Genomic DNA, 5,604 nt, shown 5'->3' on the forward strand with positions numbered 1-5,604 from the left:
ATTAGAATGCTTGCTACACCAATGAGCAATTCTGAAGATGGTCGAGGGTGGGGACTTATGTGCAGACACCAGCCCTTCCACCCTCCCACCCTTCCTCCACATTGCTGACCCCCTCCTCCACATCCCAGACCCCCTCCTCTACCCTCCAATTCCCCTAACCCTAACCCCAACCTGAACCTGAACCCTAAACCAGAACCAGAACCCTAACCACAACCAGAACCAGAACCCGAATCCCTAACCCTCTCCTGTCCTAGGTCTTTCTTGAAAGATTGAGCTGGCAAATGCTGGTAAGTTTCCTGGCTCAAATTCTAGGATTTGCCGTGAGCCACAACTACTGTCCTCTAGAGCCCGCGTGCTGCAACCATGGAAATCTGGGAGCCTGGGGCCTGCGCTCTGAGGAACAGAAGCCACCTCACCGAGAAACCTGTGCACGCAACTGAAGAGTGGCCCCTGCTCGCTGCAACTAGAGAAAGCCCATGGGCAGCAACAAAGACACAGCACAGCCAGAAAAATAAATGAATAAATACAATTTTTGCAAAGCCTCAAATTTTATGTAAGGTACTTTTATTCACCTCCTACTCACTGTATGAGGGTGGCCATTAAAACATACTTACTTCGCTTCCAGATAAGCAGAAAAGCGATGGAATCTGACAATATTCTTTTGACCCACATGATTTCCAAAACCAAGAGGTAGGTGAGGACAGACCCCAGTCCCTGTTTCTGGACGAGAGAGTGGTTTGTGGGAATTGTGGAGGAAGAGGGGATCGCTCCTCGTTTGGGACTATTTCTTCCAGGGCATGGGAAGCCATGGGACTTCAGGAAGTCTAACCTCAGCAGATAAGGGCGGGGTGACCTGAGTCTGAATCCCCCCGCTGGAAGCCCAGGCTCCAGGCGCTGCCTGGACGGAGGAGGCAGCATCTCTGCTGCCTGAGGGCCCAGCGGAGGCTCTCGTGGCGCCGCCGCAAGGGAAGCACCAGGTCTGCGTGCCCTCCAAGGTCCACGCACCCGGCCAAGCTCCTCTGTGGCCCAGAGGCAGTGACAAGACAGGTGGGACTGTAACCAGTGGCGGAAGACCGTCCCTGTTGCCTCATTTTCTGAAAATTGTGCCTTTCAGAAACATTTTTGGAAAAGATGCAGGGAGGGACATGATTTCCTGAAAAGGCTGCCGTGTAACTCAGATCGAAGATGTGAGAGACACATCCAGCCACAGGGAGGAGAGCAATAACAAGGAAATCAATACAGAAACTCAAGCAGGCAAGTGTGCACACAGCACGTTAGAAGTCGGGACAGGTTGGCTTCCAGGACTTCCATTGCTGACTGTTTGTTGGACATCTGATAGATCCTGTAAGTGTACAAAGTCACCTTATCAAACCTAGAGATTCACTGCAGACAGATTTGACCACAAAGTCCTTGATTTAGGGATGTTCAGAGCATCCTCCTTGAACAGCAGCTGAATCTGTTTTCATCGATAATGTTGTTGTTCAGTCACTAAGTCATGTCTGACTCTGCGACCCCATGGACTACAGCATGCCGTGCTTTCCTGTCCTTCACCGTCTCCCGGAGCTTGCTCAAACTCATGTCCATCGAGTCGGTGATGCCATCCAACCATCTCATCCTCTGTTGCCCCCCTTCTCCTCCTGCCCTCAATCTTTCCCGGCAGGGTCTTTTCCAATGAGTCAAGTTAGAGTCAGGTGGCCAAGTATTGGAGCTTCAGCAACAGTCTTTCCAATGACTAGTCAGGATTGATTTCCTTTAGGGTTAACTGCTTCGATCTCCTTGAAGCTCAAGGGACTCTCAAGAGTCTTCTCTAACACCACAGTTTGAAAGCATCAATTCTTCAGCACTCAGCCTTCTTTAAGGTCCAACTCTCACATCCGTACGTGACTACTGGAAAAACCATAGCTTTACTATATGGACCTTTGTCAGCAAAGTGATGTCTCCGCTTTTTAATACATTGTCTAGGTTTGCCATAGCTTTTCTTCCAAGGAGCAAGTGTCTTAATAGCTGCAGTCACCACCAGTGTTCCCTGCCCCCAGACAGCCCCTTTCTGAACCTGACACTTGGTGGGTACCTTTCAGGCCCCCACGGAGGAGAAAACCACTGGCCCCAGAGGGCTGATGGGGGCGCAGCGTCCCAGCACAGCCAGACCCACCCCAGCTCCACTTGGAGCCAATGGCGAAAGAAACAGGACAGAAGGGGAGCTCAGGGAAGTTTGTGATCACAAACTGGAGTGCCCTGGGACTTGGGCAAGAAGAGGTGGACCATGGGGTGGGTGGGAGAGGAGCTGAACCCAAAAGAGGGTCTAGGACAAGGGTCCGGGGGCAAGCTTGCTGACTGTGGGCAGCCGAGCAGGGCTGGGGGCCCCGATCTTGCCTCCAGGCCTGGCTGAAGATGGGATGGGCCTGTGGGGCTCCCTCTCTGCTCAGGCCCCATCTCCCACGTCCACACTACCTGTAGCCTCACACGCCCCACAGACAGGTCTATTTTCAGGCCAGGCGTCCAAAGGCAAGGGGACCAGAGCCCGGGGCTGGAGCAGGAGCTCACGGCAGAGGACAAGCCAGGGTGCCCGGGGCCACCCGCCCCACTTGCCGTGCTCCCCAGCTCACCAACGGCCACGTCCCTCCTCCCTCCCCGGCCGGTCAGCAGGGGCGGGGCTTCACTGCGGGGGTGAAGAGGCATCTAGGATTTGAGGGGAACAGAGATCAGAGGCGTGTGGCCGGACACTCCTTCCACCCAGGCCCGCCCTCGGGACCCCTGAGTCTCTTGGTGGGGCTTGTCTGGGGTCAGCCTTTGCCTCTGCAGGTCCTGAAGCCCGGCAGAAGGGTGAGAGGCCAGAAAACAAGCAGAAGCCTCTCTGAACCCCACCCCAGGAGCCCAACTCTGGGGACAGGAGGGGCTCAGTGCAGTGAGCAAGGCAGAGAAATACCGCCCAGTGAGCCTAGAGCCTCTGGCAATTCCACTAGGAAACCTAGAGCGCACTGGCTCCAAAGCGCCCAGGACACAATAAATTTGAGAGTTCATCAAGGCTTCTAAAACCATGTATTTGCGAGGTTCACTTGAGATAAATGATGACCAAAAAAAAAAAAAAAAATCCAGGGATTGATATAAAATGGAAGCATGCAGGCCAGGCTCACTTCCATGTGAAAATTTAAGAGGGAATGCCCCCCACCCCAACAGTCTGGAGGTTTCAGAACTTCCAAAGCGCCCCTTCCACCACACGCCATCTAGGGCCTCGCTCCTCTCTGAGAAGCTGGCCATAGCAGCTGACCTCAGAACAACCGGGTCTCCTCCCCACGGAACACCTGCCGGGCCGCGTCGCCGCCGTCCGGGATCTCTCTCTGCAGCGGCGCCGGGCACCTGCGCGCAGGCCTTGCAGCGTCTTTGAGCGCGCGAACCAGCCGCAGCTGTTCTCGACGGTCTCAGGCCCAGCCTCGCGCCTTGCGCCCGCTTGAGCTCCGGGAGCAGGCTGCGGCTGCGGGCCTTCTCCGGGCCCAGCACCGCGCTCCCGGACGCCGCACCTCCTCGGATCCTTGATCTGCACGCTCAGCAGCCGCTCCATGTTCTCCATCACCAGGCTGCGGCCGTGCGTCAGCCTGGCGGTAGCGCGCGGCATGGATGCTTGCGAACTCGCTCGGATCTTGTCCTTGTCGCGGATAGCAGCCACGAGGGTGGCGGACAGCCCTAGGGTCCTCCCAATCCCGCTGAGCTTCTCTCCGGCTCCAAGAGCCGCAACACCTCGAGCTTCACCAGCAGGTCAATGGCCTTGCGGTCCCGCCTGGCGCTCTGGCGCTGGCGCGCACACGGCAGCCTCTCCAGGGCGGGCTTCGGGCCCATACTGCTCTCTCCAGCACATTGCTGCTCCCGCCATGCGGCCGCCGATTTTAAGACCGCTGCCGCCCCTGCCCCGACCTGCTGCAAAACAGGTGGCGGCATTTACGGGTACGCGGAAAACCGTCAGGGATCACCGTCTCGTGTCTCGCTCTAGGTGGGGGATTCCGGGCCATATCTGACCGGAGCTCGGTGCTCACTGGATGGATTATTGCCCCACGGACCACAGAAACTTCACCGAAAACCCAGTGCCACCTACCCAGGCTCCCAGTACACCAGCCCACCTCACCTACTCGCAGGCCTCAGCAAAGCCTCGAGTGGCAGGACACACTGAAGACTGACATCAGACCAAGCACAGAAATTACCAGACGTTAGAGCCTGGCCCCAGGCATGGCACACGCATGCCAGCTCTCCGCTTGGCAGCGGCCAAAGGAGAGGAGCCAGCTGGCCAGCGGTGGTTGCCACGTCAGGGCCCTAACTTACCAGACGTGAGCCATGTTGCTAAGGGTGTCAGGACTCGGGGCTTTAGTTTCTGAGTGTGTTGTGGGTTTTTTTAAATTGACTTATTTCGGGGCCATGCCACGGGGCATGTGGGATCTTAGTTTCCCCAACCGAGGTGGAACCTGAGCTCCCTGCTGAGGAAGAGCAGAGTCCTAGCCCCTGTACCACCAGGGACATCCTGTGTTCGACTGTTTCTAGGCAGGAAATGCTTGTGCAGGGGAAAACCGCCCAGACAGAGTACTGCAGGCCCCGGCCCCACGTCCTTCCACAGCGCAGCAGGTGGCCCAGCGCTCAGAGGCAGCCCCACAGTCAGGGTGGGTCATGGGAGCCTGACCCAGGAGCACCCCAGTGTGTCTCAGAGTTGCCGGCAGGACGCCAACTGAACCTGACTCGGGCAGGTCTGGCAAGGCCGCTGCAGATGCTCCCAGGCCCAGAGGTATCTCAGGAACACCCAGGAATGGCAGTCGGCGGTGGGGAGGGCTGGGATGGGGTCCCCTCTCCCCCATCACCGGGCCACGCTCCTGGGCTGGTCTGCTCTCCTTCCTGCGTGTGAGCAGGTTCCTCTCGTCATGGGGCAGCCCCTGGGTTACCCACCAGGATCACAAACACACAGGAGCCCCTGACACAGAGATGTTCTGGTCCCATCCAGAGGACAGGCAGGCCCGGAGGGCAGAAGAGCCCAAGAGGACAGAGCCCAGATAATGATGTGTGTCCCAGAATGAGAGGCGAACAGTGGCCCACATGCCCCATCGGCCTGGGCAGACAACTCCAACAGAGCCACTAAAGGCTGGGGCTGCCTGCACCACTGGAGGGGAGCCCGGCACAAATGAAGTGACAGCAGTGGGCTGCAGAGTGTGGACGGGGCTTCTTGGGAAACATCCATGTGTGCACTGCCTGTGTGCCCATGAGGGACGAAGGACACTCAGTGGCCGCCAGCGGCCATCTCCAGGGAGGCAGACTGGGTGTGAGGCAGAAACTTTATGCACTCCTGCTGAGGTCTGAATTACTATAGAATGCACCTACACTTCACATTTTTCTTTAAAATCAGGAGACATAAATAATGACCACTGTATTTCTATCTTTGTCCAATAGAAACTGCTAAACTATAGTAAGTCCCCTACATAAGAACAAGTTCTATTCTAAGAGCACATCTGTAGGTCCAACAAAGTTAGCCTAGGGATCTAACACAACTGGCTTCACAGTACTGCAACAGTACTGTCTTAGTACAGCCACATAGTACTATAATAGCACTGTGTATAGTACTGGCCACATAGT

The sequence above is a fragment of the Oryx dammah genome, unplaced genomic scaffold, assembly GCF_014754425.2.
Source record: "Oryx dammah isolate SB20612 unplaced genomic scaffold, SCBI_Odam_1.1 HiC_scaffold_13, whole genome shotgun sequence".
NCBI lineage: Eukaryota > Metazoa > Chordata > Mammalia > Artiodactyla > Bovidae > Oryx > Oryx dammah.